This window comes from Zea mays, chromosome 4 (genome assembly GCF_902167145.1).
Source record: "Zea mays cultivar B73 chromosome 4, Zm-B73-REFERENCE-NAM-5.0, whole genome shotgun sequence".
Taxonomy (NCBI): domain Eukaryota; kingdom Viridiplantae; phylum Streptophyta; class Magnoliopsida; order Poales; family Poaceae; genus Zea; species Zea mays.
The window spans coordinates 303,102-325,519 of record NC_050099.1 but is presented as its reverse complement, the minus strand read 5'-3'; positions in this window follow the sequence as shown (position 1 = coordinate 325,519).

The following is a 22,418-nucleotide window of genomic DNA, read 5'->3' as shown; positions in this document are numbered from 1 at the left end:
GTTTTGGTGTTTAAGGTTAGGGTTTAAGGATAGGATTTGGGGTCTAGGTTTCCATAAAAACATGTGCTATAGCTCACTTGTGGCAAAAAAATGTCGTAACGACTTCCCCGATCTAAAACGTTTGTGGCAGGTCGGATACATGAAATTGGCTATTTGGCCATGGAAATGTGTGCTATAGCTCGTGGGAGACCAAAAACACCTTTAATGTGCTCTAGAGACCAAAACGCGGGTGGTCGAACGCGTACATAAAAATGGTCGCTGGGCCATGAAAACTTGTGTTATAGCTTACGGGAGGCCATAAACAGCCTTACCAGTCTGAGTGGCCAAATCATGGGTGGCGGACGGGAGGCATGAAATCGCAGTTCGACAACAAAAACATGTGTCACGGGAGGCCAAAAATAGTCTAACCGGCCTCGGGGGACTAAAACGTGTACTATGGTTTGGACACTAAAACCTTTTAGTTTTTGTGTTTAAGGTTAGGGTTTAGGGATAGGATTTGGGGTCTAGGTTTCCATAAAAACGTGTGCTATAGCTCACTTGTGGCAAAAAAATGTCGTAACAGCTTCCCCGATCTAAAACGTACGTGGTAGGTCGGATACATGAAATTGGCTATTTGGTCACGGAAACGTGTGCTATAGCTTGTGGGAGGCCAAAAACACCATTAAGGTGCTCTGTGGACCATAACGCGGGTGGTGGAACGTGTACCAAAAAATAGCTCACGGGAGGCCTAAACAGCCTTACCAGTCTCAGTGGCCAAATCATGGATGGCGGACGGGAGGCACGAAATCGCTATTCGATGACAAAAACATGTGTCACGGGAGGCTAAAATAGCCTTACAGGCCTCAGGGTACTAAAACGTGTACTATGGTTTGGACACAAAAATTCTACTATGTCTGCAAGCTTACTATGGTTTTGAGACTCAATCTTCATTTTACTATGGTTTGGACACTAAAACCTTTTAGTTTTGGTGTTTAAGGTTAGGGTTTAAGGATAGGATTTGGGGTCTAGGTTTCCATAAAAACATGTGCTATAGCTCACTTGTGGCAAAAAAATGTCGTAACGACTTCCCCGATCTAAAACGTTTGTGGCAGGTCGGATACATGAAATTGGCTATTTGGCCATGGAAATGTGTGCTATAGCTCATGGGAGACCAAAAACACCTTTAATGTGCTCTAGAGACCAAAACGCGGGTGGTCGAACGCGTACATAAAAATGGTCGCTGGGCCATGAAAACGTGTGTTATAGCTTACGGGAGGCCATAAACAGCCTTACCAGTCTGAGTGGCCAAATCATGGGTGGCGGACGGGAGGCATGAAATCGTAGTTCGACAACAAAAACATGTGTCACGGGAGGCCAAAAATAGTCTAACCGGCCTCGGGGGACTAAAACGTGTACTATGGTTTGGACACTAAAACCTTTTAGTTTTTGTGTTTAAGGTTAGGGTTTAGGGATAGGATTTGGGGTCTAGGTTTCCATAAAAACGTGTGCTATAGCTCACTTGTGGCAGAAAAATGTCGTAACAGCTTCCCCGATCTAAAACGTAGGTGGTAGGTCGGATACATGAAATTGGCTATTTGGTCACGGAAACGTGTGCTATAGCTTGTGGGAGGCCAAAAACACCTTTAAGGTGCTCTGTGGACCATAACGCGGGTGGTGGATCGCGTACCAAAAAATAGCTCACGGGAGGCCTAAACAGCCTTACCAGTCTCAGTGGCCAAATCATGGATGGCGGACGGGAGGCACGAAATCGCTATTCGATGACAAAAACATGTGTCTCGGGAGGCTAAAATAGCCTTACAGGCCTCAGGGTACTAAAACGTGTACTATGGTTTGGACACAAAAATTCTACTATGTCTGCAAGCTTACTATGGTTTTGAGACTCAATCTTCATTTTACTATGGTTTGGACACTAAAACCTTTTAGTTTTGGTGTTTAAGGTTAGGGTTTAAGGATAGGATTTGGGGTCTAGGTTTCCATAAAAACATGTGCTATAGCTCACTTGTGGCAAAAAAATGTCGTAACGACTTCCCCGATCTAAAACGTTTGTGGCAGGTCGGATACATGAAATTGGCTATTTGGCCATGGAAATGTGTGCTATAGCTCGTGGGAGACCAAAAACACCTTTAATGTGCTCTAGAGACCAAAACGCGGGTGGTCGAACGCGTACATAAAAATGGTCGCTGGGCCATGAAAACTTGTGTTATAGCTTACGGGAGGCCATAAACAGCCTTACCAGTCTGAGTGGCCAAATCATGGGTGGCGGACGGGAGGCATGAAATCGCAGTTCGACAACAAAAACATGTGTCACGGGAGGCCAAAAATAGTCTAACCGGCCTCGGGGGACTAAAACGTGTACTATGGTTTGGACACTAAAACCTTTTAGTTTTTGTGTTTAAGGTTAGGGTTTAGGGATAGGATTTGGGGTCTAGGTTTCCATAAAAACGTGTGCTATAGCTCACTTGTGGCAAAAAAATGTCGTAACAGCTTCCCCGATCTAAAACGTAGGTGGTAGGTCGGATACATGAAATTGGCTATTTGGTCACGGAAACGTGTGCTATAGCTTGTGGGAGGCCAAAAACACCATTAAGGTGCTCTGTGGACCATAACGCGGGTGGTGGAACGTGTACCAAAAAATAGCTCACGGGAGGCCTAAACAGCCTTACCAGTCTCAGTGGCCAAATCATGGATGGCGGACGGGAGGCACGAAATCGCTATTCGATGACAAAAACATGTGTCACGGGAGGCTAAAATAGCCTTACAGGCCTCAGGGTACTAAAACGTGTACTATGGTTTGGACACAAAAATTCTACTATGTCTGCAAGCTTACTATGGTTTTGAGACTCAATCTTCATTTTACTATGGTTTGGACACTAAAACCTTTTAGTTTTGGTGTTTAAGGTTAGGGTTTAAGGATAGGATTTGGGGTCTAGGTTTCCATAAAAACATGTGCTATAGCTCACTTGTGGCAAAAAAATGTCGTAACGACTTCCCCGATCTAAAACGTTTGTGGCAGGTCGGATACATGAAATTGGCTATTTGGCCATGGAAATGTGTGCTATAGCTCATGGGAGACCAAAAACACCTTTAATGTGCTCTAGAGACCAAAACGCGGGTGGTCGAACGCGTACATAAAAATGGTCGCTGGGCCATGAAAACGTGTGTTATAGCTTACGGGAGGCCATAAACAGCCTTACCAGTCTGAGTGGCCAAATCATGGGTGGCGGACGGGAGGCATGAAATCGCAGTTCGACAACAAAAACATGTGTCACGGGAGGCCAAAAATAGTCTAACCGGCCTCGGGGGACTAAAACGTGTACTATGGTTTGGACACTAAAACCTTTTAGTTTTTGTGTTTAAGGTTAGGGTTTAGGGATAGGATTTGGGGTCTAGGTTTCCATAAAAACGTGTGCTATAGCTCACTTGTGGCAAAAAAATGTCGTAACAGCTTCCCCGATCTAAAACGTAGGTGGTAGGTCGGATACATGAAATTGGCTATTTGGTCACGGAAACGTGTGCTATAGCTCGTGGGAGGCCAAAAACACCTTTAAGGTGCTCTGGGGACCATAACGTGGGTGGTGGAACGCGTACATAAAAATAGCTCACGGGAGGCCAAAATAGCCTTACCAGTCTCAGTGACCAAATCATGGATGGCGGACGGGAGGCACGAAATCGCTGTTCGATGACAAAAACATGTGTCACAGGAGGCTAAAATAGCCTTACAGGCCTCAGGGGACTTAAACGTGTACTATGGTTTGGACACAAAAAATATACTATGTCTGCAAGCTTACTATGGTTTCGAGACTCAATCTTCATTTTGCTATGGTTTGGACACTAAAACCTTTTAGTTTTGGTGTTTAAGGTTAGGGTTTAGGGATAGGATTTGGGGTCTAGGTTTCCATAAAAACATGTGCTATAGCTCACTTGTGGCAAAAAATGTCGTAACGGCTTCCCCGATCTAAAACGTAGGTGGCAGGTCGGATACATGAAATTGGCTATTTGGCCATGGAAATGTGTGCTATAGCTCGTGGGAGGCCAAAAATACCTTTAAGGTGCTCTAGGGACCAAAATGCGGGTGGTCGAACACGTACATAAAATGGTCGCTCGACCATGAAAACGTGTGTTATAGCTTAAGGGAGGCCATAAACAGCCTTACCAGTCTGAGTGGCCAAATCATGGGTGGCGGACGGGAGGCATGAAATCGCAGTTCGACAAGAAAAACATGTGTCACGGGAGGCCAAAAATAGTCTTACCGACCTTGGGGGACTAAAACGTGTACTATGGTTTGGACACTAAAACCTTTTAGTTTTGGTGTTTAAGGTTAGGGTTTAGGGATAGGATTTGGGGTCTAGATTTCCATAAAAACATGTGTTATAGCTCACTTGTGGCAAAAAAATATCGTAACGGCTTCCCCGATCTAAAACGTAGGTGGTAGGTCGGATACATGAAATTGGCTATTTGGTCACGGAAACGTGTGCTATAGCTCGTGGGAGGCCAAAAACACCTTTAAGGTGCTTTGGGGACCATAACACGGGTGGTGGAACGCGTACATAAAAATAGCTCACGGGAGGCCAAAACAGCCTTACCAGTCTCAGTGGCCAAATCATGGATGGCGGACGGGAGGCACGAAATCGCTGTTCGATGACAAAAACATGTGTCACGGGAGGCTAAAATAGCCTTACAGGCCTCAGGGGACTTAAACGTGTACTATGGTTTGGACACAAAAAATATACTATGTGTGCAAGCTTACTATGGTTTCGAGACTCAATCTTCATTTTGCTATGGTTTGGACACTAAAATCTTTTAGTTTTGGTGTTTAAGGTTAGGGTTTTGGGATAGGATTTGGGGTCTAGGTTTCATAAAAACATGTACTATAGCTCACTTGTGGCAAAAAATGCCGTAACGGCTTCCCCGATCTAAAACGTAGGTGGCAGGTCGGATACATGAAATTGGCTATTTGGCCATGGAAACGTGTGCTATAGCTCGTGGGAGGCCAAAAACACCTTTAAGGTGCTCTAGGGACCAAAATTCGGGTGGTCGAACGCGTACATAAAAATGGTCGCTCGACCATGAAAACGTGTGTTATAGCTTACGGGTGGCCATAAACAGCCTTACCAGTCTGAGTGGCCAAATCATGGGTGGCGGACGGGAGGCATGAAATCGCTGTTCGACAACAAAAACATGTGTCACGGGAGGCCAAAAATAGTCTTACCCGCCTCAGGGGACTAAAACGAGTACTATGGTTTGGACAATAAAACCTTTTAGTTTTGGTGTTTAAGGTTAGGGTTTAGGGATAGGATTTGGGGTCTAGGTTTCCATAAAAACGTGTGCTATAGCTCACTTGTGGCCAAAAAAATGCCGTAACAGCTTCCCCGATCTAAAACGTAGGTGGTAGGTCGAATACATGAAATTGGCTATTTGGTCACGGAAACGTGTGCTATAGCTCGTGGGAGGCCAAAAACACCTTTAAGGTGCTCTGGGGACCATAACGCGGGTGGTCGAACGCGTACATAAAAATAGCTCACGGGAGGCCAAAACAGCCTTACCAGTCTCAGTGGCCAAATCATGGATGGCGGACGGGAGGCACGAAATCGCTGTTCGATGACAAAAACATGTGTCACGGGAGGCTAAAATAGCCTTACATGCCTCAGGGAACTAAAACGTGTACTATGGTTTGGACACAAAAATTCTACTATGTCTGCAAGCTTACTATGGTTTTGAGACTCAATCTTCATTTTACTATGGTTTGGACACTAAAACCTTTTAGTTTTGGTGTTTAAGGTTAGGGTTTAGGGATAGGATTTGGGGCTAGGTTTCCATAAAAACATGTGCTATAGCTCACTTGTGGCAAAAAAATGCTGTAACGGCTTCCCCGATCTAAAACGTAGGTGGCAGGTCGGATACATGAAATTAGCTATTTGGCCATGGAAACGTGTGCTATAGCTCGTGGGAGGCCAAAAACACCTTTAAGGTGCTCTAGGGACCAAAACGCGGGTGGTCGAACGCGAACATAAAAATGTTCGCTCGACCATGAAAACGTTTGTTATAGCTTACGGGAGGCCATAAACAGCCTTACCAGTCTGAGTGGCCAAATCATGGGTGGCAGACGGGAGGCATGAAATCGCTGTTCGACAACAAAAACATGTGTCACGGGAGGCCAAAAATAGTCTTACCGGCCTCGGGGGACTAAAATGTGTACTATGGTTTGGACACTAAAACCTTTTAGTTTTGGTGTTTAAGGTTAGGGTTTAGGGATAGGATTTGGGGTCTAGGTTTCCTTAAAAACGTGTGCTATAGCTCACTTGTGGCAAAAAAAAATGCCATAACAGCTTCCCCGATCTAAAACGTAGGTGGTAGGTCGGATACATGAAATTTGCTATTTGGTTACGGAAACGTGTGCTATAGCTTGTGGGAGGCCAAAAACACCTTTAAGGTGCTCTGTGGACCATAACGCGGGTGGTGGAACGTGTACCAAAAAATAGCTCACGGGAGGCCTAAACAGCCTTACCAGTCTCAGTGGCCAAATCATGGATGGCGGACGGGAGGCACGAAATCGCTATTCAATGACAAAAACATGTGTCACGGGAGGCTAAAATAGCCTTACAGGCCTCAGGGTACTAAAACGTGTACTATGGTTTGGACACAAAAATTCTACTATGTCTGCAAGCTTACTATGGTTTTGAGACTCAATCTTCATTTTACTATGGTTTGGACACTAAAACCTTTTAGTTTTGGTGTTTAAGGTTAGGGTTTAAGGATAGGATTTGGGGTCTAGGTTTCCATAAAAACATGTGCTATAGCTCACTTGTGGCAAAAAAATGTCCTAACGACTTCCCCGATCTAAAACGTTTGTGGCAGGTCGGATACATGAAATTGGCTATTTGGCCATGGAAATGTGTGCTATAGCTCGTGGGAGACCAAAAACACCTTTAATGTGCTCTAGAGACCAAAACGCGGGTGGTCGAACGCGTACATAAAAATGGTCGCTGGGCCATGAAAACGTGTGTTATAGCTTACGGGAGGCCATAAACAGCCTTACCAGTCTGAGTGGCCAAATCATGGGTGGCGGACGGGAGGCATGAAATCGTAGTTCGACAACAAAAACATGTGTCACGGGAGGCCAAAAATAGTCTAACCAGCCTCGGGGGACTAAAACGTGTACTATGGTTTGGACACTAAAACCTTTTAGTTTTTGTGTTTAAGGTTAGGGTTTAGGGATAGGATTTGGGGTCTAGGTTTCCATAAAAACGTGTGCTATAGCTCACTTGTGGCAGAAAAATGTCGTAACAGCTTCCCCGATCTAAAACGTAGGTGGTAGGTCGGATACATGAAATTGGCTATTTGGTCACGGAAACGTGTGCTATAGCTTGTGGGAGGCCAAAAACACCTTTAAGGTGCTCTGTGGACCATAACGCGGGTGGTGGAATCGCGTACCAAAAAATAGCTCACGGGAGGCCTAAACAGCCTTACCAGTCTCAGTGGCCAAATCATGGATGGCGGACGGGAGGCACGAAATCGCTATTCGATGACAAAAACATGTGTCATCGGGAGGCTAAAATAGCCTTACAGGCCTCAGGGTACTAAAACGTGTACTATGGTTTGGACACAAAAATTCTACTATGTCTGCAAGCTTACTATGGTTTTGAGACTCAATCTTCATTTTACTATGGTTTGGACACTAAAACCTTTTAGTTTTGGTGTTTAAGGTTAGGGTTTAAGGATAGGATTTGGGGTCTAGGTTTCCATAAAAACATGTGCTATAGCTCACTTGTGGCAAAAAAATGTCGTAACGACTTCCCCGATCTAAAACGTTTGTGGCAGGTCGGATACATGAAATTGGCTATTTGGCCATGGAAATGTGTGCTATAGCTCGTGGGAGGACCAAAAACACCTTTAATGTGCTCTAGAGACCAAAACGCGGGTGGTCGAACGCGTACATAAAAATGGTCGCTGGGCCATGAAAACTTGTGTTATAGCTTACGGGAGGCCATAAACAGCCTTACCAGTCTTAGTGGCCAAATCATGGGTGGCGGACGGGAGGCATGAAATCGCAGTTCGACAACAAAAACATGTGTCACGGGAGGCCAAAAATAGTCTAACCGGCCTCGGGGGACTAAAACGTGTACTATGGTTTGGACACTAAAACCTTTTAGTTTTTGTGTTTAAGGTTAGGGTTTAGGGATAGGATTTGGGGTCTAGGTTTCCATAAAAATGTGTGCTATAGCTCACTTGTGGCAAAAAAAATGTCGTAACAGCTTCCCCGATCTAAAACGTAGGTGGTAGGTCGGATACATGAAATTGGCTATTTGGTCACGGAAACGTGTGCTATAGCTTGTGGGAGGCCAAAAACACCATTAAGGTGCTCTGTGGACCATAACGCGGGTGGTGGAACGTGTACCAAAAAATAGCTCACGGGAGGCCTAAACAGCCTTACCAGTCTCAGTGGCCAAATCATGGATGGCGGACGGGAGGCACGAAATCGCTATTCGAATGACAAAAACATGTGTCACGGGAGGCTAAAATAGCCTTACAGGCCTCAGGGTACTAAAACATGTACTATGGTTTGGACACAAAAATTCTACTATGTCTGCAAGCTTACTATGGTTTTGAGACTCAATCTTCATTTTACTATGGTTTGGACACTAAAACCTTTTAGTTTTGGTGTTTAAGGTTAGGGTTTAAGGATAGGATTTGGGGTCTAGGTTTCCATAAAAACATGTGCTATAGCTCACTTGTGGCAAAAAAATGTCGTAACGACTTCCCCGATCTAAAAAGTTTGTGGCAGGTCGGATACATGAAATTGGCTATTTGGCCATGGAAATGTGTGCTATAGCTCATGGGAGACCAAAAACACCTTTAATGTGCTCTAGAGACCAAAACGCGGGTGGTCGAACGCGTACATAAAAATGGTCGCTGGGCCATGAAAACGTGTGTTATAGCTTACGGGAGGCCATAAACAGCCTTACCAGTCTGAGTGGCCAAATCATGGGTGGCGGACGGGAGGCATGAAATCGCAGTTCGACAACAAAAACATGTGTCACGGGAGGCCAAAAATAGTCTAACCGGCCTCGGGGGACTAAAACGTGTACTATGGTTTGGACACTAAAACCTTTTAGTTTTTGTGTTTAAGGTTAGGGTTTAGGGATAGGATTTGGGGTCTAGGTTTCCATAAAAACGTGTGCTATAGCTCACTTGTGGCAAAAAAATGTCGTAACAGCTTCCCCGATCTAAAACGTAGGTGGTAGGTCGGATACATGAAATTGGCTATTTGGTCACGGAAACGTGTGCTATAGCTCGTGGGAGGCCAAAAACACCTTTAAGGTGCTCTGGGGACCATAACGTGGGTGGTGGAACGCGTACATAAAAATAGCTCACGGGAGGCCAAAATAGCCTTACCAGTCTCAGTGACCAAATCATGGATGGCGGACGGGAGGCACGAAATCGCTGTTCGATGACAAAAACATGTGTCACAGGAGGCTAAAATAGCCTTACAGGCCTCAGGGGACTTAAACGTGTACTATGGTTTGGACACAAAAAATATACTATGTCTGCAAGCTTACTATGGTTTCGAGACTCAATCTTCATTTTGCTATGGTTTGGACACTAAAACCTTTTAGTTTTGGTGTTTAAGGTTAGGGTTTAGGGATAGGATTTGGGGTCTAGGTTTCCATAAAAACATGTGCTATAGCTCACTTGTGGCAAAAAATGTCGTAACGGCTTCCCCGATCTAAAACGTAGGTGGCAGGTCGGATACATGAAATTGGCTATTTGGCCATGGAAATGTGTGCTATAGCTCGTGGGAGGCCAAAAATACCTTTAAGGTGCTCTAGGGACCAAAATGCGGGTGGTCGAACACGTACATAAAATGGTCGCTCGACCATGAAAACGTGTGTTATAGCTTAAGGGAGGCCATAAACAGCCTTACCAGTCTGAGTGGCCAAATCATGGGTGGCGGACGGGAGGCATGAAATCGCAGTTCGACAAGAAAAACATGTGTCACGGGAGGCCAAAAATAGTCTTACCGACCTTGGGGGACTAAAACGTGTACTATGGTTTGGACACTAAAACCTTTTAGTTTTGGTGTTTAAGGTTAGGGTTTAGGGATAGGATTTGGGGTCTAGATTTCCATAAAAACATGTGCTTATAGCTCACTTGTGGCAAAAAAATATCGTAACGGCTTCCCCGATCTAAAACGTAGGTGGTAGGTCGGATACATGAAATTGGCTATTTGGTCACGGAAACGTGTGCTATAGCTCGTGGGAGGCCAAAAACACCTTTAAGGTGCTTTGGGGACCATAACACGGGTGGTGGAACGCGTACATAAAAATAGCTCACGGGAGGCCAAAACAGCCTTACCAGTCTCAGTGGCCAAATCATGGATGGCGGACGGGAGGCACGAAATCGCTGTTCGATGACAAAAACATGTGTCACGGGAGGCTAAAATAGCCTTACAGGCCTCAGGGTACTAAAACGTGTACTATGGTTTGGACACAAAAATTCTACTATGTCTGCAAGCTTACTATGGTTTTGAGACTCAATCTTCATTTTACTATGGTTTGGACACTAAAACCTTTTAGTTTTGGTGTTTAAGGTTAGGGTTTAGGGATAGGATTTGGGGTCTAGGTTTCCATAAAAACATGTGCTATAGCTCACTTGTGGCAAAAAAATGTCGTAACGACTTCCCCGATCTAAAACGTAGGTGGCAGGTCGGATACATGAAATTGGCTATTTGGCCATGGAAACGTGTGCTATAGCTCGTGAGAGACCAAAAACACCTTTAATGTGCTCTAGAGACCAAAACGCGGGTGGTCGAACGTGTACATAAAAATGGTCGCTGGACCATGAAAACGTGTATTATAGCTTACGGGAGGCCATAAATAGCCTTACCAGTCTGAGTGGCCAAATCATGGGTGGCGGACGGGAGGCATGAAATCGCAGTTCGACAACAAAAACATGTGTCATGGAAGGCCAAAAATAGTCTAACCGGCCTCGGGGGACTAAAACGTGTACTATGGTTTGGACACTAAAACCTTTTAGTTTTGGTGTTTAAGGTTAGGGTTTAGGGATAGGATTTGGGGTCTAGGTTTCCATAAAAACGTGTGCTATAGCTCACTTGTGGCAAAAAAATGCCGTAACAGCTTCCCCGATCTAAAACGTAGGTGGTAGGTCGGATACATGAAATTGGCTATTTGGTCACGGAAACGTGTGCTATAGCTCGTGGGAGGCCAAAAACACCTTTACGGTGCTCTGGGGACCATAACGAGGGTGGTGGAACGCGTACATAAAAATAGCTCACGGGAGGCCAAAACAGTCTTACCAGTCACAGTGGCCAAATCATGGATGGCGGACGGGAGGCACGAAATCGCTGTTCGATGACAAAAACATGTGTCACGGGAGGCTAAAATAGCCTTACAGGCCTCAAGGCACTAAAACGTGTACTATGGTTTGGACACAAAAATTCTACTATGTCTGCAAGCTTACTATGGTTTTGAGACTCAATCTTCATTTTACTATGGTTTGGACACTAAAACCTTTTAGTTTTGGTGTTTAAGGTTAGGGTTTAAGGATAGGATTTGGGGTCTAGGTTTCCATAAAAACATGTGCTATAGCTCACTTGTGGCAAAAAAATGTCGTAACGACTTCCCCGATCTAAAACGTTTGTGGCAGGTCGGATACATGAAATTGGCTATTTGGCCATGGAAATGTGTGTTATAGCTCGTGGGAGACCAAAAACACCTTTAATGTGCTCTAGAAACCAAAACGCGGGTGGTCGAACGCGAACATAAAAATGGTCGCTGGGCCATGAAAACGTGTGTTATAGCTTACGGGAGGCCATAAACAGCCTTACCAGTCTGAGTGGCCAAATCATGGGTGGCGGACGGGAGGCATGAAATCGCAGTTCGACCACAAAAACATGTGTCACGGGAGGCCAAAAATAGTCTAACCGGCCTCGGGGGACTAAAACGTGTACTATGGTTTGGACACTAAAACCTTTTAGTTTTTGTGTTTAAGGTTAGGGTTTAGGGATAGGATTTGGGGTCTAGGTTTCCATAAAAACGTGTGCTATAGCTCACTTGTGGCAAAAAAATGTCGTAACAGCTTCCCCGATCTAAAACGTAGGTGGTAGGTCGGATACATGAAATTGGCTATTTGGTCACGGAAACGTGTGCTATAGCTTGTGGGAGGCCAAAAACACCTTTAAGGTGCTCTGTGGACCATAACGCGGGTGGTGGAACGCGTACCCAAAAATAGCTCACAGGAGGCCTAAACAGCCTTACCAGTCTTAGTGGCCAAATCATGGATGGCGGACGGGAGGCACGAAATCGCTATTCGATGACAAAAACATGTGTCACGGGAGGCTAAAATAGCCTTACAGGCCTCAGGGTACTAAAACGTGTACTATGGTTTGGACACAAAAATTCTACTATGTCTGCAAGCTTACTATGGTTTTGAGACTCAATCTTCATTTTACTATGGTTTGGACACTAAAACCTTTTAGTTTTGGTGTTTAAGGTTAGGGTTTAAGGATAGGATTTGGGGTCTAGGTTTCCATAAAAACATGTGCTATAGCTCACTTGTGGCAAAAAAATGTCGTAACGACTTCCCCGATCTAAAACGTTTGTGGCAGGTCGGATACATGAAATTGGCTATTTGGCCATGGAAATGTGTGCTATAGCTCGTGGGAGACCAAAAACACCTTTAATGTGCTCTAGAGACCAAAACGCGGGTGGTCGAACGCGTACATAAAAATGGTCGCTGGGCCATGAAAACGTGTGTTATAGCTTACGGGAGGCCATAAACAGCCTTACCAGTCTGAGTGGCCAAATCATGGGTGGCGGACGGGAGGCATGAAATCGCAGTTCGACAACAAAAACATGTGTCACGGGAGGCCAAAAATAGTCTAACCGGCCTCGGGGGACTAAAACGTGTACTATGGTTTGGACACTAAAACCTTTTAGTTTTTGTGTTTAAGGTTAGGGTTTAGGGATAGGATTTGGGGTCTAGGTTTCCATAAAAACGTGTGCTATAGCTCACTTGTGGCAAAAAAATGTCGTAACAGCTTCCCCGATCTAAAACGTAGGTGGTAGGTCGGATACATGAAATTGGCTATTTGGTCACAGAAACGTGTGCTATAGCTCGTGGGAGGCCAAAAACACCTTTAAGGTGCTCTGGGGACCATAACGTGGGAGGTGGAACGCGTACATAAAAATAGCTCACGGGAGGCCAAAATAGCCTTACCAGTCTCAGTGACCAAATCATGGATGGCGGACGGGAGGCACGAAATCGCTGTTCGATGACAAAAACATGTGTCACGGGAGGCTAAAATAGCCTTACAGGCCTCAGGGGACTTAAACGTGTACAATGGTTTGGACACAAAAAATATAATATGTCTGCAAGCTTACTATGGTTTCGAAGCACAATCTTCATTTTGCTATGGTTTGGACACTAAAATCTTTTAGTTTTGGTGTTTAAGGTTAGGGTTTTTGGGATAGGATTTGGGGTCTAGGTTTCATAAAAACATGTACTATAGCTCACTTGTAGCAAAAAATGCCGTAACGGCTTCCCCGATCTAAAACGTAGGTGGCAGGTCGGATACATGAAATTGGCTATTTGGCCATGGAAATGTGTGCTATAGCTCGTGGGAGGCCAAAAACACCTTTAAGGTGCTCTAGGGACCAAAATGCGGGTGGTCGAACGCGTACATAAAAATGGTCGCTCGACCATGAAAACGTGTGTTATAGCTTACGGGTGGCCATAAACAGCCTTACCAGTCTGAGTGGCCAAATCATGGGTGGCGGACGGGAGGCATGAAATCGCTGTTCGACAACAAAAACATGTGTCACGGGTGGCCAAAAATAGTCTTACCGGCCTCGGGGGACTAAAACGTGTACTATGGTTTGGACACTAAAACCTTTTAGTTTTGGTGTTTAAGGTTAGGGTTTAGGGATAGGATTTGGGGTCTAGGTTTCCATAAAAACGTGTGCTATAGCTCACTGGTGGCAAAAAAATGTCGTAACAGCTTCCCCGATCTAAAACGTAGGTGGTAGGTCGGATACATGAAATTGGCTATTTGGTCACGGAAACGTGTGCTATAGCTTGTGGGAGGCCAAAAACACCTTTAAGGTGCTCTGTGGACCATAACGCGGGTGGTGGAACGCGTACCAAAAAATAGCTCACGGGAGGCCTAAACAGCCTTACCAGTCTCAGTGGCCAAATCATGGATGGCGGACGGGAGGCACGAAATCGCTATTCGATGACAAAAACATGTGTCACGGGAGGCTAAAATAGCCTTACAGGCCTCAGGGTACTAAAACGTGTACTATGGTTTGGACACAAAAATTCTACTATGTCTGCAAGCTTACTATGGTTTTGAGACTCAATCTTCATTTTACTATGGTTTGGACACTAAAACCTTTTAGTTTTGGTGTTTAAGGATAGGATTTGGGGTCTAGGTTTCCATAAAAACATGTGCTATAGCTCACTTGTGGCAAAAAAATGTCGTAACGACTTCCCCGATCTAAAACGTTTGTGGCAGGTCGGATACATGAAATTGGCTATTTGGACATGGAAATGTGTGCTATAGCTCGTGGGAGACCAAAAACACCTTTAATGTGCTCTAGAGACCAAAACGCGGGTGGTCGAACGCGTACATAAAAATGGTCGCTGGGCCATGAAAACGTGTGTTATAGCTTACGGGAGGCCATAAACAGCCTTACCGGTCTGAGTGGCCAAATCATGGGTGGCGGACGGGAGGCATGAAATCGCAGTTCGACAACAAAAACATGTGTCACGGGAGGCCAAAAATAGTCTAACCGGCCTCGGGGGACTAAAACGTGTACTATGGTTTGGACACTAAAACCTTTTAGTTTTTGTGTTTAAGGTTAGGGTTTAGGGATAGGATTTGGGGTCTAGGTTTCCATAAAAACGTGTGCTATAGCTCACTTGTGGCAAAAAAATGTCGTAACAGCTTCCCCGATCTAAAACGTAGGTGGTAGGTCAGATACATGAAATTGGCTATTTGGTCACGGAAACGTGTGCTATAGCTCGTGGGAGGCCAAAAACACCTTTAAGGTGCTCTGGGGACCATAACGTGGGTGGTGGAATGCGTACATAAAAATAGCTCACGGGAGGCCAAAATAGCCTTACCAGTCTCAGTGACCAAATCATGGATGGCGGACGGGAGGCACGAAATCGCTGTTCGATGACAAAAACATGTGTCACGGGAGGCTAAAATAGCCTTACAGGCCTCAGGGGACTAAAACGTGTACTATGGTTTGGACACATAAAATTGTACTATGTTTGCAAGCTTACTATGGTTTTGAGACTCAATCTTCATTTTACTATGGTTTGGACACTAAAACCTTTTAGTTTTGGTGTTTAAGGTTAGGGTTTAGGGATAGGATTTGGGGCTAGGTTTCCATAAAAACATGTGCTATAGCTCACTTGTGGCAAAAAATGCCGTAACGACTTCCCCGATCTAAAACGTAGGTGGCAGGTCGGATACATGAAATTGGCTATTTGGCCATGGAAACGTGTGCTATAGCTCGTGGGAGACCAAAAACACCTTTAATGTGCTCTAGAGACCAAAACGCGGGTGGTCGAACGCGTACATAAAAATGGTCGCTGGACCATGAAAACGTGTGTTGTAGCTTACGGGAGGCCATAAACAGCCTTACCAGTCTGAGTGGCCAAATCATGGGTGGCGGACGGGAGGCATGAAATCGCAGTTCGACAACAAAAACATGTGTCACGGGAGGCCAAAAATAGTCTTACCGACCTTGGGGGACTAAAACGTGTACTATGGTTTGGACACTAAAACCTTTTAGTTTTGGTGTTTAAGGTTAGGGTTTAGGGATAGGATTTGGGGTCTAGGTTTCCATAAAAACATGTGCTATAGCTCACTTGTGGCAAAAAAAAATATCGTAACGGCTTCCCCGATCTAAAACGTAGGTGGTAGGTCGGATACATGAAATTGGCTATTTGGTCACGGAAACGTGTGCTATAGCTCGTGGGAGGCCAAAAACACCTTTAAGGTGCTCTGGGGACCATAACGCGGGTGGTGGAACGCGTACCTAAAAATAGCTCACGGGAGGCCTAAACAGCCTTACCAGTCTCAGTGGCCAAATCATGGATGGCGGACGGGAGGCACGAAATCGCTGTTCGATGACAAAAACATGTGTCACGGGAGGCTAAAATAGCCTTACAGGCCTCAGGGTACTAAAACGTGTACTATGGTTTGGACACAAAAATTCTACTATGTCTGCAAGCTTACTATGGTTTTGAGACTCAATCTTCATTTTACTATGGTTTGGACACTAAAACCTTTTAGTTTTGGTGTTTAAGGTTAGGGTTTAGGGATAGGATTTGGGGTCTAGGTTTCCATAAAAACATGTGCTATAGCTCACTTGTGGCAAAAAATGCCGTAACGATTTCCCCGATCTAAAACGTAGGTGGCAGGTCGGATACATGAAATTGGCTATTTGGCCATGGAAACGTGTGCTATAGCTCGTGGGAGGCCAAAAACACCTTTAAGGTGCTCTAGGGACCAAAATGCGGGTGGTCGAACGCGTACATAAAAATGGTCGCTCGACCATGAAAACGTGTGTTATAGCTTACGGGAGGCCATAAACAGCCTTACCAGTCTGAGTGGCCAAATCATGGGTGGCGGACGGGAGGCATGAAATCGCTGTTCGACAACAAAAACATGTGTCACGGGAGGCCAAAAATAGTCTTACCGGCCTCGGGGGACTAAAACGTGTACTATGGTTTGGACACTAAAACCTTTTTGTTTTGGTGTTTAAGGTTAGGATTTAGGGATAGGATTTGGGGTCTAGGTTTCCATAAAAACGTGTGCTATAGCTCACTTGTGGCAAAAAAATGCCGTAACAGCTTCCCCGATCTAAAACGTAGGTGGTAGGTCGGATACATGAAATTGGCTATTTGGTCACGGAAACGTGTGCTATAGCTCGTGGGAGGCCAAAAACACCTTTAAGGTGCTCTGGGGAGCATAACGCGGGTTTGAACGCGTACATAAAAATAGCTCACGGGAGGCCAAAACAGCCTTACCAGTCTCAGTGGCCAAATCATGGATGGCGGACGGGAGGCACGAAATCGTTGTTCGATGACAAAAACATGTGTCATGGGAGGCTAAAATAGCCTTACAGGCCTCAGGGGACTAAAACGTGTACTATGGTTTGGACACAAAAATTCTACTACGTTTGCAAGCTTACTATGGTTTTGAGACTCAATCTTCATTTTACTATGGTTTGGACACTAAAACCTTTTAGTTTTGGTGTTTAAGGTTAGGGTTTAGGGATAGGATTTGGGGCTAGGTTTCCATAAAAACATGTGCTATAGCTCACTTGTGGCAAAAAATGCTGTAACAGCTTCCCCGATCTAAAACGTAGGTGGCTGGTCGGATACATGAAATTGGCTATTTGGCCATGGAAACGTGTGCTATAGCTCGTGGGAGGCCAAAAACACCTTTAAGGTGCTCTAGGGACCAAAACGCGGGTGGTCGAATGCGTACATAAAAATGGTCGCTCGACCATGAAAACGTTTGTTATAGCTTACGGGAGGCCATAAACAGCCTTACCAGTCTGAGTGGCCAAATCATGGGTGGCGGATGGGAGGCATGAAATCGCTGTTCGACAACAAAAACATGTGTCAGGGGAGGCCAAAAATAGTCTTACCGGCCTCGGGGGACTAAAACTTGTACTATGGTTTGGACACTAAAACCTTTTAGTTTTGGTGTTTAAGGTTAGGGTTTAGTGATAGGATTTGGGGTCTAGGTTTCCATAAAAACGTGTGCTATAGCTCACTTGTGGCAAAAAAATGCCGTAACAGCTTCCCCAATCTAAAACGTAGGTGGTAGGTCGGATACATGAAATTGGCTATTTGGTCACGGAAACGTGTGCTATAGCTCGTGGGAGGCCAAAAACACCTTTAAGGTGCTCTGGGGACCATAACGCGGGTGGTGGAACGCGTACCTAAAAATAGCTCACGGGAGGCCTAAACAGCCTTACCAGTCTCAGTGGCCAAATCATGGATGGCGGACGGGAGGCACGAAATCGCTGTTCGATGACAAAAACATGTGTCACGGGAGGCTAAAATAGCCTTACAGGCCTCAGGGTACTGAAACGTGTACTATGGTTTGGACACAAAAATTCTACTATGTCTGCAAGCTTACTATGGTTTTGAGACTCAATCTTCATTTTACTATGGTTTGGACACTAAAACCTTTTAGTTTTGGTGTTTAAGGTTAGGGTTTAGGGATAGGATTTGGGGTCTAGGTTTCCATAAAAACATGTGCTATAGCTCACTTGTGGCAAAAAATGTCGTAACGACTTCCCCGATCTAAAACGTAGGTGGCAGGTCGGATACATGAAATTGGCTATTTGGCCATGGAAACGTGTGCTATAGCTCGTGAGAGACCAAAAACACCTTTAATGTGCTCTAGAGACCAAAACGCGGGTGATCGAACGCGTACATAAAAATGGTCGCTGGACCATGAAAACGTGTATTATAGCTTACGGGAGGCCATAAACAGCCTTACCAGTCTGAGTGGCCAAATCATGGGTGGCGGACGGGAGGCATGAAATCGCAGTTCGACAACAAAAACATGTGTCATGGAAGGCCAAAAATAGTCTAACCGGCCTCGTGGGACTAAAACGTGTACTATGGTTTGGACACTAAAACCTTTTAGTTTTGGTGTTTAAGGTTAGGGTTTAGGGATAGGATTTGGGGTCTAGGTTTCCATAAAAACGTGTGCTATAGCTCACTTGTGGCAAAAAAATGTCGTAACAGCTTCCCCGATCTAAAACGTAGGTGGTAGGTCGGATACATGAAATTGGCTATTTGGTCACGGAAACGTGTGCTATAGCTCGTGGGAGGCCAAAAACACCTTTACGGTGCTCTGGGGACCATAACGAGGGTGGTGGAACGCGTACATAAAAATAGCTCACGGGAGGCCAAAACAGCCTTACCAGTCACAGTGGCCAAATCATGGATGGCGGACGGGAGGCACGAAATCGCTGTTCGATGACAAAAACATGTGTCACGGGAGGCTAAAATAGCCTTACAGGCCTCAAGGGACTAAAACGTGTACTATGGTTTGGACACAAAAATTGTACTATGTTTGCAAGCTTACTATGGTTTTGAGACTCAATCTTCATTTTACTATGGTTTGGACACTAAAACCTTTTAGTTTTGGTGTTTAAGGTTAGGGTTTAGGGATAGGATTTGGGGCTAGGTTTCCATAAAAACATGTGCTATAGCTCACTTGTGGCAAAAAATGCCGTAACGACTTCCCCGATCTAAAACGTAGGTGGCAGGTCGGATACATGAAATTGGCTATTTGGCCATGGAAACGTGTGCTATAGCTCGTGGGAGACCAAAAACACCTTTAATGTGCTCTAGAGACCAAAACGCGGGTGGTCGAACGCGTACATAAAAATGGTCGCTGGACCATGAAAACGTGTGTTGTAGCTTACGGGAGGCCATAAACAGCCTTACCAGTCTGAGTGGCCAAATCATGGGTGGCGGACGGGAGGCATGAAATCGCAGTTCGACAACAAAAACATGTGTCACGGGAGGCCAAAAATAGTCTTACCGGCCTCGGGGGACTAAAACGTGTACTATGGTTTGGGCACTAAAACCTTTTAGTTTTGGTGTTTAAGGTTAGGGTTTAGGGATAGGATTTGGGGTCTAGGTTTCCATAAAAACGTGTGCTATAGCTCACTTGTGGCAAAAAAATGCCGTAACGGCTTCCCCGATCTAAAACGTAGGTGGTAGGTCGGATACATGAAATTGGCTATTTGGTCATGGAAACGTGTGCTATAGCTCGTGGGAGGCGAAAAACACCTTTAAGGTGCTCTGGGGACCATAACGCGGGTGGTGGAACGCGTACCTAAAAATAGCTCACGGGAGGCCTAAACAGCCTTACCAGTCTCAGTGGCCAAATCATGGATGGCGGACGGGAGGCACGAAATCGCTGTTCGATGACAAAAACATGTGTCACGGGAGGCTAAAATAGCCTTACAGGCCTCAGGGTACTAAAACGTGTACTATGGTTTGGACACAAAAATTCTACTATGTCTGCAAGCTTACTATGGTTTTGAGACTCAATCTTCATTTTACTATGGTTTGGACACTAAAACCTTTTAGTTTTGGTGTTTAAGGTTAGGGTTTAGGGATAGGATTTGGGGTCTAGGTTTCCATAAAAACATGTGCTATAGCTCACTTGTGGCAAAAAATGCCGTAACGATTTCCCCGATCTAAAACGTAGGTGGCAGGTCGGATACATGAAATTGGCTATTTGGCCATGGAAACGTGTGCTATAGCTCGTGGGAGGCCAAAAACACCTTTAAGGTGCTCTAGGGACCAAAATGCGGGTGGTCGAACGCGTACATAAAAATGGTCGCTCGACCATGAAAACGTGTGTTATAGCTTACGGGAGGCCATAAACAGCCTTACCAGTCTGAGTGGCCAAATCATGGGTGGCGGACCGGAGGCATGAAATCGCTGTTCGACAACAAAAACATGTGTCACGGGAGGCCAAAAATAGTCTTACCGGCCTCGGGAGACTAAAACGTGTACTATGGTTTGGACACTAAAACCTTTTTGTTTTGGTGTTTAAGGTTAGGATTTAGGGATAGGATTTGGGGTCTAGGTTTCCATAAAAACGTGTGCTATAGCTCACTTGTGGCAAAAAAATGCCGTAACAGCTTCCCCGATCTAAAACGTAGGTGGTAGGTCGGATACATGAAATTGGCTATTTGGTCACGGAAACGTGTGCTATAGCTCGTGGGAGGCCAAAAACACCTTTAAGGTGCTCTGGGGAGCATAACGCGGGTTTGAACGCGTACATAAAAATAGCTCACGGGAGGCCAAAACAGCCTTACCAGTCTCAGTGGCCAAATCATGGATGGCGGACGGGAGGCACGAAATCGTTGTTCGATGACAAAAACATGTGTCACGGGAGGCTAAAATAGCCTTACAGGCCTCAGGGGACTAAAACGTGTACTATGGTTTGGACACAAAATTTCTACTACGTTTGCAAGCTTACTATGGTTTTGAGACTCAATTTTCATTTTACTATGGTTTGGACACTAAAACCTTGTAGTTTTGGTGTTTAAGGTTAGGGTTTAGGGATAGGATTTGGGGCTAGGTTTCCATAAAAACATGTGCTATAGCTCACTTGTGGCAAAAAATGCTGTAACAGCTTCCCCGATCTAAAACGTAGGTGGCAGGTCGGATACATGAAATTGGCTATTTGGCCATGGAAACGTGTGCTATAGCTCGTGGGAGGCCAAAAACACCTTTAAGGTGCTCTAGGGACCAAAACGCGGGTGGTCGAACGCGTACATAAAAATGGTCGCTCGACCATGAAAACGTTTGTTATAGCTTACGGGAGGCCATAAACAGCCTTACCAGTCTGAGTGGCCAAATCATGGGTGGCGGATGGGAGGCATGAAATCGCTGTTCGACAACAAAAACATGTGTCAGGGGAGGCCAAAAATAGTCTTACCGGCCTCGGGGGACTAAAACGTGTACTATGGTTTGGGCACTAAAACCTTTTAGTTTTGGTGTTTAAGGTTAGGGTTTAGAGATAGGATTTGGGGTCTAGGTTTCCATAAAAACGTGTGCTATAGCTCACTTGTGGCAAAAAAAATGCCGTAACAGCTTCCCCAATCTAAAACGTAGGTGGTAGGTCGGATACATGAAATTGGCTATTTGGTCACGGAAACGTGTGCTATAGCTCGTGGGAGGCCAAAAACACCTTTAAGGTGCTCTGGGGACCATAACGCGGGTGGTGGAACGCGTACCTAAAAATAGCTCACGGGAGGCCTAAACAGCCTTACCAGTCTCAGTGGCCAAATCATGGATGGCGGACGGGAGGCACGAAATCGCTGTTCGATGACAAAAACATGTGTCACGGGAGGCTAAAATAGCCTTACAGGCCTCAGGGTACTAAAACGTGTACTATGGTTTGGACACAAAAATTCTACTATGTCTGCAAGCTTACTATGGTTTTGAGACTCAATCTTCATTTTACTATGGTTTGGACACTAAAACCTTTTAGTTTTGGTGTTTAAGGTTAGGGTTTAGGGATAGGATTTGGGGTCTAGGTTTCCATAAAAACATGTGCTATAGCTCACTTGTGGCAAAAAATGCCGTAACGACTTCCCCGATCTAAAACGTAGGTGGCAGGTCGGATACATGAAATTGGCTATTTGGTCACGGAAATGTGTGCTATAGCTCGTGGGAGGCCAAAAACACCTTTAAGGTGCTCTGGGGACCATAACGCGGGTGGTGGAACGCGTAAATAAAAATAGCTCACGGGAGGCCAAAACAGCCTTACCAGTCTCAGTGGCCAAATCATGGATGGCGGACGGGAGGCACGAAATCGCTGTTCGATG